Source organism: Mauremys reevesii, linkage group 18, assembly GCF_016161935.1.
Source record: "Mauremys reevesii isolate NIE-2019 linkage group 18, ASM1616193v1, whole genome shotgun sequence".
In the NCBI taxonomy this organism is placed as follows: domain Eukaryota; kingdom Metazoa; phylum Chordata; order Testudines; family Geoemydidae; genus Mauremys; species Mauremys reevesii.
The window spans coordinates 2,129,107-2,142,352 of NC_052640.1; the positions used below are offsets into that span (position 1 = coordinate 2,129,107).

The 13,246-nt window shown below is 58.3% G+C and overlaps 1 long non-coding RNA gene across 1 annotated transcript; it reads right to left on the reverse strand.

Annotated features, from left to right (window-relative positions):
• Positions 1-2,863: 2,863 nt before the first annotated feature.
• LOC120385927 lies at positions 2,864-8,013 on the reverse strand. Its single transcript, XR_005589423.1, has 3 exons — positions 7,888-8,013; positions 3,604-7,315; positions 2,864-2,916 (listed from the first exon to the last, which is right to left on the reverse strand). It is a non-coding gene; the product is annotated as an uncharacterized LOC120385927 (long non-coding RNA).
• Between the last annotated feature and the right edge of the window lie 5,233 nt (positions 8,014-13,246).

The following is a 13,246-nucleotide window of genomic DNA, read 5'->3' on the forward strand; positions in this document are numbered from 1 at the left end:
CAGCCAGCGCTCCCCGCACGCCCACCAGCCAGGAGTGCGTCATGCCCACAGCTCCAGGGCAGGCGAGAGTCAGGCTGTTCGGGTCTGTCTGCACTGCCCACAGCAGCGAGCCTCCAGCCCGGGTTTGCAGGGCTCAGGCTGGGCTCGCTGTGTAGCCAGGCTTTGGTGTGACGTCTCAGGCTGGAGCTCGGGTTCCGCAGCCCACCGCACTTCCCGGCCTTCGGAGCCCGAGCCCCAGGCCGAGCCGCGACATCTGCACGCGGCAGCCCCAGGCCCACCAGCCTGGGCCTGTGGACTCGGTCTGGGAGGGTCGCTGCCACAGGCACTGTAGACGGACCCGTAGTGACCGAGCCGAGGAGCTGGCCAGCCCATCAGAGCAAAGCTGTCAGCTCTCTGGGCAGGACTGTGCCGGAAGAGGCAGAGGAAGGAAATGGGTAACACTAGGGTTAGGAGAACGCTGTGAAATTGCACTAAGCTGGTGGCTGGGGCAAAGGCGATTAGCTGGGCTGGTGGAGAGACAAAGCTATTTCTGTCCCGGTCTGAGTAGCTGCTGTCTTGCGAGCAGGGGCCCAGTACAGAAACGAATGGAATTCCAAAGACAAGTGAAGATCTGCCTTCTGGCTCTCCCCCACGGCCTGACCATGACCCCGGCAGGCTCCGCGTGTGGAGGATGCTTGGCTTGGGGCTCTCCCCAGCACGCCCAGGGAGCAGCACAGAAGCACAGTGAACAACCGGAAGAGGCTAACTACAGCTGTGACGCGGGAGAAGCAGAAGGTTCCCAGCTAAGGCGAGCTCCATCTGTCACATGCAGGGGTCACCAATGCGGTGCCCCGGGCCCCATGGCGCCCACCGGGGCGTCTAAGGCCGCCCGCGTACTGGCTGGAGGATGAGCATCCGCCGCAATGCCACCGACAAGCAGCGTCATCCAGAGGCGGCGCCGCCCATTTTCGGCAGCATTTCGGCGGCGACACCTCTGGATGACGCTGCTTGTCGGCGGTATTTCGGCGGTGATGCCTATTGACGTTGCCGCTTGTCGGCAGCATTTCGGCAGATGCTCGTCCGGAGCCACAGCCCTCCGTGGCTCGTCGTCTGGCGCCTGCTGGCTAGGGAATATCTCAGGGACGGGAAGTGAGGGGAAAGGAAACCAGGAAATAACCCCCTGGAACCAAACAGGGCTCTCTGTGTCCCACCTGGCTCCCTCGGTTCCTCTCGCCAGGAGTAGGCAGATACAGCCAGGAGATTCCATCCCCTCCTGCTCTACAGATGCCGTCGTGTTCACACTCTGTGCTGGCACATGGGAAATGGCTGGACTCGTCCGATGCAAGCTCCCTGGCGTGAGGCCCTCCACACTGGCTTTTCGGAGAGTTCCTCCCTGAATGGGAACACACCTGCAGCTAATTTTGCTAAAAGAATTCACCTGCAAGTCCCACCACAGCACCCCGCCTGCAGAAGCTGCTCTCACCTCCCTGGAGCACGTTCCCACCCACCTCCCAGCAGCAGGGAAGTGCTGGAGTTGTTACGTTTACTGCGGGAACGTGGCACTGGCTTAGGACGGTGATGGAGGAATGTGGCTCAGGGGAGTTCTGAGAAGTGCCGTGTAATCCTGGGTGCTCCACGTTGCTCTTGGAGGCTGATGGGTTTTAAACACATCACCCAGCAGACAGGCATCGGGGCAAGCTAATCTCCTTGTCGCACTCTCCTCTTATTACAGCTTGACACCAGTGCACAGGACAGGCATGGCAGAGAAAGGCCCCAGAATGTCGCCTACAGGTGATAGAGACAGTGCACGAACAGTGGTGGAGGAGCCAGGCGGCCCGGGCACAGCCTGGGTCCCTCTGAGCCCCAAGCTATCGTGCTGACACAAGGAGATCACGCCATACAAGCTCCAGGGGTCCTGGGAAATTCAGATCATACCTGCTGGCCCCCACCCCAGCGCCACGGCTACCGGGCTCAGCACCATTCACAAAAGGAACATTCTCCGCAGCAGAGAAGTCACGGCATGAGCCAGTGACGAAAGGCCAGTAGGGTGAACTTGTTCCTTAAGCTCCCCCACCACTACCATTTCCCAGTCAGTATTTCCAGAGCTACCACCACTGCCAGGGGCCCCTTGCTGCCTAGCACCCCGGTATCTCACTCAGGGGGGTGGAGAGCGCCTCGGCCAGCCAGCCAGGCTAAGCACCATCATTCATACAGGTCGGGCGAACGAAGGAGCCGGCAGTCTGAGGATAATCTGCAGACAGACACTGCAAACCCAGCCCCGCCCTCCTGGCCCACTGCCCGCAGGGCGGGGTGGGGGAGCCCTAAGGAATCTGTTCTCTTTCCAGGGGGAGGTTTCAGACAAGCATGAACTGCTTTGGCATCACCCCCATTCATAAGCGTCTAGAACGTTCCCCAGCCATTAGCTCTTGTTCCCCTCCCCAGGGAACTAAGCCTGTGAAAGGGCCGAGGCAGCGGGATTTGCACCGGCTCCGAGAAGTGACCCTGGCAAGAAAGCCCCGCTGACCCAGAGCTATCCTTAGCCTCGCTCCTCTGTGAAACGGGGGGATGCGCTGGGCCGCACTCTGTCAGGCAGTCTACACCCACAGCCTGACACATGGCGTTTGCTACAGGCTCAAATCTTCCAGGTGTCGTCACTAAGCAACACCTGTGCATGCTGCTCCCGCAGCTCCGTGCAGACTGCCTCATGGCTGCGCTCACACGCCAGCCCAGTCAGTGTGATCCTCTCTGGTGCCACGCTGGCTCCTGGGGATTTATGGCAAAGAACAGAAACCAGCTCCCCATGGTGCCAGTCTGAGGTGCTGTGACTCACTGCCGCCCCTTCCTTGCCAGGGCACCTCCACGGCGCTGCCATCAGGTCACCAGGGCTCAGGAATCCCACCGGGAGCGAGACGGAGCATCCCTCAAGCAGACGTGTCTCTGCAAAGAAGGCAAACGAAGCTCTTAGATCCCACCGGCTGCCCCGCTCCCTCGTCCCGGTCTGTGCAGCATTAGGGCCCTCTCTGCAGCCGAGCTCCGGCATTCGCTGGCCTACACAGGGGACCTGGCGCTTTCCACTCTCAGGGAACTTTCCAGGGTGAACTAATGACTCCTCGACTGCACCCCAATCAAAGCGGAGTCGCTGGGAGCTGCAGAATCAGATCTCAGAGACGATGGCCAAGGGAGCTCAGAGGCTGCCGGGCCCCAGCCCTGTGCTCGGACCTGTCCAGGCTTTGAGTCCTGCTCAGGGCAGGTTGCAAGGCCTAGGAAAAGGGCTGGACAAGGGTATAGGGGGCTGCTTGTCAGGGCTGCAGCGGAGCAAGGCCAGGCCAGAGAGAGTTTGGGAAGCGCAGCCCCATCCTACAAGTAAGGACGGGGAAGGCTCTCATCCTGGGCTTCTGGACGAATCGCCTGCGCACTGGCTCCCTGGGAAGGGTTGCCCACCACCCCAGGTCACTCAGGGGCCACTTCTCACCGCCATGGGACTATTTCTCCCCACTCAGGCCTTTGGCCGGCTGGAGTGGGACACAAGTGGTGCCTAGGCCTGGTGCTGCCCGCTGGGAATCTGGCCACCCGCATGCCAGCTGCATGCTAGTGCCACTGTGCGGGGCTCGCCCCGTGTCCTACCTGGCGCCACTGGCTACGAGAACACTGTAAAATAACCCCCCATCTTGTCTTGCTGCTCCGGCCACGCAGGGGACTGTGTGTGAACAGACCTCAGGTCAGTCATTAGCAGCTGCAAAAGAAAGCAACCAACGCAGCAAAAGAGAACAGCATGCAGCACCTTCCGCGGCCACCCAGCTCCCCGGGGCCCAGGTGGCACCAAAGGGAAGCCCCATACTAATAAGTAACCCAGCAGGAGAGTCTCATCTGCGATGCTCTGCCGCCCTGTGGGATACGGGGGCTCAGAGGAGACTGTGCCAGAGGCTCCCCGTCCCTGGGCTGGGTTGGGCTGGGCAGGGCTGGGCTGCCGTGCGTCTCTGGCATGAGGGCTATACGCCCCTCTTCCAGACAAGGTGCTTTCAGGGGAAGGTGCAGAGCCTCTCCTGCTAAAGAAAGTCCCCTTCACTGGCTCTGTCCCTGGGGATACAGACACGGATGGACTGTGATCCTCTGGGGCCACACCGACCCTAAGCTAGGAGAAAACGACCGCAGAGACTGGACGAGGAAAGGGGTGGCCAGTGGTGCCGTCCACGTCTGCATGCAAGTCCCCTCCGAAGGAGCCCCTTTGGCTTAGGCATCTCCAGGGCTAGGGCATGCAGAAGCCAAGCCCCCGGCTTTCTCCAGAGTCGCTTGCTGTCTCATTTGATCAAATCCTCTTCATTAAAAATGGCTTCTGCCAGCGGCGTGTGCGGCGTCAGAGTGGGGCTCGCTGGGTCACTCGGGCGATGGCTGGACTCACTTCCATTCATGACTTAGGAAGGAGCCAGCTTTACATTCCCAAGGAGAGAGAAGATGAAAGCGGAACGCGGGCTAATTGGGGGCCGCAGCTCTGAGCCACGGAGCGCTGGGCCTGCCACAATGCTGTGAGCTCCCTGCCGTCCGGCTGCACAGCGGGGAGGAACAGGCCTGATGTGGGTGAGGGTCAGGGCAGTGTATCTTCAGTTCAGAAAGAGCAAAACCCTGGCCCCTGGCATGCAGCAGGAGTCCCTTTGCTGACACTGCTTACGCAAAAGGAGAAGATTTCCAGACACCAGCAGCCCCTGGCTGGGTCCCCGGCTACTTGTGCCATGATCCAGAACCTGTGCTCATGGTCATGCCTTCCTACGGGGCTACTCCCACTAACACCTGCACGTGATTCACACTATCACAGACAGCAACAAAAGGAACCATGCCCCTGTCCTGGGAGAGGGAGCCAGGCCTTAGTCTGGGGTGTGGAATCTGTACAAAATCTGATTCTCTGCAGCAAAAGCGGAGGGTGGGTCTGGAACCATTTCGAGATAGCTGTGTATCTCCATTTGCTGCGGCTGTCTGCTGCCTAGATTTCCCGTGCACTAGCTGCTTCCCTACCTGATGTGTGTGTGTGTGTGTGTGTGTGTGCACCTGAGTTGTTTTCAGAGCTGACTAAATTTTTAAAGTTGGTCCAAATTTTCTGATTTTCAATTACATTTTTCATCAAAATTTGATTTTTGGAAAAAAAAACTTTTTTGATGCAATCAGGTGTTTCGACCACCTCTAACTTGTATGTACATTCGCACAGTGTGTGTGTCTCTGTGTGGTGTGAACATGGGGACAGGTGGGGCAGAATGCCAAGAACCATTGAAGCATATTTTGTTACACTGTATCCAAAGTGATGCTGAAAAAGGACCTGTGTCCTCTCTGTGTCACTAGGAGACAAAGCCACAGACACGCTCCGTTGGCTTCCAGCATTGAGCTCGCTTGCAGAGGACGACAGACCTCGTGCTAGTCACTTGGGGGCAGAATCTAGCTCCCAGGAAATTACTCCTACCCCCCTGCAGCTCTTCCCACCAGCAGCGCTAGAAAGGAGCCCTCTCTGAGTTTCCTGGAGCCCATGCACACCTATCCCCAGGTGTGTGTATGAATGACAGTGAAGGAGGCATAGAAAGGCCACACCAAACAATTACCCATTTCAGATCGTAATATCCTAGCCCGCTCGGCCTCGTGCACTGCTGCAAATCTTCACACTCTCGGTAGCAGCTAAAGCTACAGAGAGATTGGGTCGGATTCTGATCTCAGTTACATGAGAGGCTTCATCTTCAAAGGAGTCACTCTGGATTTCCCCCAGGATATCTGTGACTGGGGTCTGGCCCCACTCTTGTATTTAGCTGAAGTACAGTCAGCTGACAGCTGCCACTAGAGTCAGACTTTGCTAATGATTTGTGTTCAAAACCAATATGAACATAACAACCATAGCCCTGGCTAAACCCCTCTGGAAATGGGCAGGGACGACTGTAGCACAGTCTCTGATGGATACGGCTGTCAGCCAGTTGTTATTATTACCTCTAACAATGAGCCGTCTCTATGAAAAAGGCTCTCCTGAGGAGGCCCCGGCATGCATGCACTTGCTGAACACCATGCACTGAGGATAGTCCTTAGGACCTGGGCCTTCCTTGGGAGTCCGTAGGAAGGTTGCCTGCACTGCTAGAATAGATACAGTGGAAGCCCATAAGAACTGTAGCAAAGGGTTTCCCTGCATGGGGCCCTAAGATGGAGGCTGGGTTCTCTAAAGGTAGGTAATGCCCCGTTGCCCCTGAACTGAGAGCTTTAGCACACTCCCTTTGTTGGGCCATAAGTGGAGTGTGTTCCTGGGAATCGAGTGGAGAGAATGAATGACAGCGGCAGTTAACAAAATGTTCGTTTTGTGCCCCACTGAACTGGTTGCAGTCTGGGCTGCCGGTTGGCTTGTGTATACCCTGCTTGCAGGGAGCGTTAGCTAGCGGAGCATGTGGGGATGCTGCAGATGTGAACATGCAGCCGTATTGTTCAGGTTAAGCAAGAGATAAACAGAAAGGAAGCCAGGACTGAAGCCCAGCTTTGCACTCGGTCGGAGCAGAATGCACAAAGGAACAAGAGACCACTCTACACGAGTCATGTCACACGAGCAGCCTGTGTGATGAGCGGAGGTGAGCAGAGCAGCAGAGTGGGGAGAGGGAATGGCTTTCTTCAGGGCGGAGTTATAGTCACTTACACACCATGATTGCTAAGATGCAAGGTTCTGGGCATTCTGCGCTGTTCTACACTTCCCCAGTCTGGGCATTGCCCCTCACTCTGCCACGGCCGGACTTCGTGTTCCTTCATTTTGATTCCTGGCAGAGTGTGAAATCGGAATTGTCGGATGCTACTGCACTCCAGGAGTGGCTGCGTCTGGCTCTGAAGCAAGCCTTCCTTTGCCTATTGCACTAGCCGGGCATTCAGTAACTAGTTTGATTGTGGCATCTGATGTATTTTTAAGAAGGCAGAGCAGGGGCTTTCCTTAGGGTTTTGAGAAGCTGCTAGGAATGAAATATCCCATTATTTCTAGACTTGCCAGGGCTGGGATAGATTTTCCAATGCAAAAGGTGGCAGAGCAATAGTGGATGTGAAAATGACACCCCAAAATGCTCTATGGTAGCATCTGTCAGATTAACTCTTTGCAGACAAGAACGGGTGGAATAAAGTCCCCTTCATAGCCTGGACTTTCTCTGCCCTCTTCCGCGCCCCTGTCCCTTTCCCCCCTAGCATTGCTCCTAATTCCCATATTTTAGAGAAAATGGTGGTTTAAAGGCAGAGATGTAAACCAGCATTTTTACTGCATTCCCTTTGGGGAGCATTGGAAATGATGCAAGGTTCCATTTACCTGTCTTAAACCCTATTCTGGATGTGGATCAAAAAGAGGCTTCTGGAAAGAAAATACAAACAAGTGGCATATCGGTTAATCTGAGCCCTCAGCTGCTCAGTGCTGAAAATGGAGCCCTGCCTCCGCCCAGCGCCTGCCTAGCTGTGCTATTGTTCGGCAGGGACTCCGTGCAGACAGGGCCGGGAATGAGGTTAGGAAAAGGCAATGACAGCTCACAACTGATCATTCCACTTAACAAAGGAGTCAGCGAAGGCAGAGTGCACCCTTAGCCTCCTCACTCTCCCCACCAGGAATGACCCAGAGATAGATGGGAAAAAGCAGGGAACCGAATGGACATTTTTGGTGATGAACCAAGGAGCGCTGGCCCCTTTCCAAGGTATGTCCCCATTTGCTAGGGAAAATCCCCTCTGGTTTCCTCACCGAGTTTTATCAACACCTATTTCTCGGAGTATCTCCGTGCACACACCACACCTCAGCGCTGGTGGTGCCAAGAAGCTGGCACTCTGGGGACAGGCTGAGTCCTGGGAGAAACACCCCGACAGAAGGCTGTGGCCATGGGGAAGGGGACCGCTTCACCCAGACAAAAGAGAAAACCAAGATAAGAGCATCCTCACCTGATTTCCATGAGAAACCGCGGCGCAGGGACCCCGGGCTGGGCGAGATGTTGGCTGCTGTACAAGCCTCTTTGTGCTGGAGCTTTCGAGAGAAAGAGAGAGAATCCCTGGATAAGATATTACCATGCAAACTCCACCCCATCTTCTCGACAGCAGCGCCCCACCCCCCCACGCCCCCACCCGGCCGCCCAAGCAGCACTGCTGGTGCTGCATACGGCCCAGGAATCTGCTGCAGCTCCAATTAAATTTTAATGCTGAAAATGCAGCCAAGTCACCTTCACTCCTCCTGCTCCTTGTGCAATGTCCCTCCCCCCCGCCCCATGTCCGTGCCTCTTGCTGAGCCCCTCGACACGGGGCAGGCGTGTGCCAAGCACGGGGAGGTGCCCTGCGCTGAGCGCTCACAGGCTGGGTGCTCCAGGGTGACGGGGGCTGGGCCGCAGCTTGACAATCCTGAATCATTAACGTCTAAGTGAATAAAGGGAAGCCACTGAAAAGCTCAGAATAATCAGCCCATCTGTAGGCTGCTGAATGGGCTGTGTCGGAAACCAGCTGCTGGCTTATTCAAAGCGGGCACTTATTCGCCTTCTGCTGGAGCCATCTGGGCTGCCATGGCAACGGCAATCGGAGCAGACCTGGGGTCAGCTCACACTAAGGAGAGGGAGAAAGATCCAACACCAGCCCCACGGGTCATTAGGGCCCCTCCTGTGGGGGTCCGGGCTGGATGGAGGCTGCTGCACCCAGCCCCACTCTCATAGCCCGTAGCTGGGCAGCCACCGAGGGGGCCCCTGGAGGGTGCCAACATCCTCGCCCAGCTCTACCTGCCAGCTCCACTGCTCACCTGCTCCCAAAGGCTGCAGGCTGTCGGCCCCGGGGCAGAGCAGGGAGGCAACTCAACCTGGCAAGGGGGAACTCGGGGAGGGTGAGGCGTGGTGTCCCAGCTCCGATGCACTCACCACGGCTGGACCCTGGCTGGCAGCACTACTAAGAGAAGCCATTTCCCACCTCTGCCTTCCCTGGGCCCTGAGGCCCTTCCTTCCAGGCAAGGATTTCGTCACCCATCACCTCCAGGCTGGACTCCAGGCGAAGAGACAGGTGGAAAGGTCACCCACACAGGAGCATCTTCGCACCCACCACTGGCTTCCAGCCCAGCCTTACCGTGCCCTCCAGCGTGTGGGGCCTGGCTGTCTCAGCGACCCCCTGAGCCCGCTCCATGCCCCGCTGACATAGCAGCAGGGGTGAAAGTAACGGAAAGGGCTTAGCAGTACTCCGGAGTCCTGCATTGCTGAGGCCCGGGCTGGGAGTGCCCCCAAAGGGCGGGCAGAGCAGCGGGGCTCCTGAAGGGATCCCTGCTGGGGACAGCTACCCCTCCCCCAGGCTGCCACCAGCATCACACCTGCCTCTGCCAATGAATTATTTACAAATGACTCCCGCCCTGCCCAGGGCCCCAGCAAATCTTAATCCGCCTCTGCCCCCCTCTGCTCCAGAGAGCCCCGTGGGCACTGGAGCTAGCACGATCCCTGCAGGAAATCCAGCTGGAGTGGGAGATAATATGCAAAGTGGGAGGCTCCGGCTGGGCTGGGCTGCTGGAGCTGGGGAAGAAGGGGAGAGAAGGTCCTGCTAACAGCAGTGTGGTGCTGATGGCAGCCCCTGTGCTCATCTTCCCTGATCCCGGCACATGGTGCGCTGGGGAGTGGGGCAAGCCAGGCTCAGCTAGGGGCCTCCACAGACGGCTCCCAGACAGCCTGAGGCGCTGAAAGCAATAGCTTAGAGCAGGAGCTCTCCCCGGCCCCACGCTGTACAGAACGGCCGCCTGGCTCTCCCCACAACGGGGTCCCCCGTCCCCCCTGTGCAGAACGGCCGCCTGGCTCTCCCCACCCCGGGGTCCGCCGTCCCCCCTGTGCAGAACGGCCGCCTGGCTCTCCCCACCCCGGGGTCCCCCATCCCCCCTGTGCAGAACGGCCGCCTGGCTCTCCCCACCCCGGGGTCCCCCGTCTGCCCTGTACAGAACGGCCGCCTGGCTCTCCCCACCCCGGGGTCCCCCATCCCCCCTGTGCAGAACGGCCGCCTGGCTCTCCCCACCCCGGGGTCCCCCGTCCCCGCTGTGCAGAACGGCCGCCTGGCTCTCCCCACCCCGGGGTCCCCCATCCTCCCTGTGCAGAACAGCCGCCTGGCTCTCCCCACCCCGGGGTCCCTGTCCCCCCTGTGCAGAACGGCCGCCTGGCTCTCCCCACAACGGGGTCCCCCGTCCCCCCTGTGCAGAACGGCCGCCTGGCTCTCCCCACAACGGGGTCCCCCGTCCCCCCTGTGCAGAACGGCCGCCTGGCTCTCCCCACCCCGGGGTCCCCTGTCCCCCCTGTACAGAACGGCCGCCTGGCTCTCCCCACCCCGGGGTCCTCCGTCCACCCTGTGCAGAACGGCCGCCTGGCTCTCCCCACCCCGGGGTCCCCCGTCTGCCCTGTACAGAACGGCCGCCTGGCTCTCCCCACCCTGGGGACCCCCATCCCCCCTGTGCAGAACGGCCGCCTGGCTCTCCCCACCCCGGGGTCCCCCATCTGCCCTGTACAGAACGGCCGCCTGGCTCTCCCCACCCCGGGGTCCCCCGTCTGCCCTGTGCAGAACGGCCGCCTGGCTCTCCCCACAACGGGGTCCCCTGTCCCCCCGTGCAGAACGGCCACCTGGCTTCCTTCAGCCCAGGGCTCTCCCCCTACCATGTATAAAATGGCAACCTGCCCTCCTCCCACCCCTGAAGCTCTGATCAGACACATTCCCCTCAGGGCTGCAGAGCGTTGCTGTGCCCTGCTCAATAGCTACTGCTATCCCCAAGATGGGCCCTGGCGAGTGAGCGCGGATTCCCCTGTGGCTATGTCTACACTGCAGGGTAAGGCCAGAGTTCAAACTCAGGCTCAAACCTAACCCCCCTTCCATCTACACACCAATCACTCACCCCAGGGTCCCAGGACCCCACAGGGATGGAGGGTCTGAGTCAAACCAGGACCCAGGATTCAAGCCCAATTGCTTTGCAGTGTAGACACAGCCCCACAGGACTCATGCTGTGGGAGCCCGCCAAAAGTGTCCCACAATCCCACGGACTGACTTGCTTTGTCATCTGGACAGTCAAGTTTGGTGGATGGTCAAGTTTTCCCACAGTTCCCCAAGAACAAAGGGTCACACCTGGGGAGGGTGCTAGGAAGGCTGGGATATGAGTGGTTGGACTCGGGCTCACGCAGTGCAGTGTAGACGCTGGAGCCTCCGGATTCAACAGTTCCTGGCCTGGGGTTACATATGAGCGGAGATGCTCCAGGCCTGGGGTAACAGACCCAGCATCTGCTAACTCGAGTTCTGCTGAGCCTGGGCGGACACTGCAGTGGGAACAGAGCCTGTGTGTGAGAGAGCGAGAGGGAGTGCACCTCGGGGGGTGCGTGCGTGTGGGTCAGAACGTGGGAGGGCGCAGGTACAGGATGAAAAGTGCCATAGAAATTAGTGGAGCTGTCGGTGGTGCCTGCAGGTGCGGTTCCGTGCAGGGTAGGTGCTGGTGGGAGAGAGCGCCATCCTGTGGCCAGGGCGGGAATTGGATGGGAGACAGGAAAGCAGGAGGGAGGTCAGGGAAGAGCGGAGAAGGAGCCACCTGGGAGGGGTTTGCAGTGATTCCCCTGTTGTATCATTTCAGTCCATTCAGGGGCCTGGCACCACCGTCAGAGACCCTGCAGAGTGAGCGGGCTGCCCTGTTTGGGGGACCCTGGCCCCCGTCACCAGGCTCCAGCTGAGACACATCATGGTTTCATGCTGTGCAGAGTCTAAAGCGAGGGGCCCATCTTCATCAGCATCAAGCCAGGGTTTATCCCCGGCCCACGAGAGCAGAAGGGGAGGGTGAGGTGGGGCCTCCGGCAGAAGAGATGGGGCCAGGGGCTAGCATCCGCCAACAGCTGGTTCCTGGCCACCCACGCTCCTTCGTGTCCTAAGGCCCGGCTCCCTAACCTACCAGCAGGTCCCATGCTGGACAGGGGTCTCTATGGGGCCTGCCCAGCACCATGGCACAGGCTGTTATGCGCAGGGGCTCTGCAAGCACCCACTGACCCACAGCTCCTGGGAAGGTGCCTCCGTCAGGGCACAGAGGGGATGCAGAGAGTTAGTGCCAGAGCTGGGGATAGGGGGGCTGATTCTCAACCCCAAACAGCAGCTAGAGCTGGCCAGGAAGCGCTTTTCCTACCCTGGGAAAACTTTTGAGAATTTGAAAAATTTCCCCCTCCCGAATTGGGATGAAAAGTCAAAATCTTGACAGTTGTGTGAAGTGACCGTCTGGGAACAAACAGCTCAGGGTCAATGGAAACGTTTCATTTCAATATTGACTTTTTGATTTTTAATTCTTGGTACTATCATTAATTTACATTTCTAAAGGAAAAGTTGTTTTGAGGCAAATGCACAGATTGTGTTATTCTGACAGTTTCCAAATGTGACATTCTGACAATCTCCAAACTTTTTTCTCAAACTATTTTTGGGACAAGTAATTTGTGGAACCCAGCCGTTTCCCTTGGTTTGGCCGAACCCTTCTTCCAAAACTTCCCGCCAGCTCTCAGTGCGTCCTCTCCATGCACAGGTCTTTAGCTCTGCATAGATGTGAGACAGCCAGAGATTCCCTTGTGCCTTAAGGAACCACCTGTTAGCTCCCTGACCGCCTGTACTGTGCGGAGAGGCTTTGGTGACAAACTACACACACAACATGCATTTGCACAGTGCTGGGACCCACTGGTGAGAGACGCTAGCAATTTGGAGTGTAGCTTGTTATTATATTATTGTCAGTGTGGGGCAAAGCACAGGGCAAGTCTCCCATGTTCATTGGCAACACACCTGCCTTGGCTTCACTCTACCAGGGCCCCAGATGCAGTGGGGCTTTTACGACTCGCTTGCTGCTGTGCCACCGTCATGTCCCGGGGCTGGCTGGTATTGCAGAGCCCACGGAGAGTGCTGGTGTGCCGCTGCAGCTGGGGTTAGTTTCCTTAGTGGCCACGTGGTGTCACCCTGGCGTTGTCACAGGAGCAGCTGGTCGAGAAGCTGCTGAGGAATGAGACTGGTCCAGCGCAGACACTGGTTTCCGGGGGTCCCACGCCCAGCTGCTCTCAGCCTGATGTCCCAGAAACTCGCCCTGGTCAGGATTCCCGGCAGAGAGAGGCTGGCTCAGAACTGTGGGCTGGGCCCCTGAGCTCCAGGAGCATCTGCACAAGGATTTGGATCCAGAGCTGAATTTGGCAGCTGGGGTCTCTCTTTCTAGTGGGGCTGAATCTGAGCACGCTCTGTGGGGAACGTGTGGGTCCCAGCTTCATGGCTTGGGCCCATCTCCAATTCCAGACTGCCCCTGCATTTC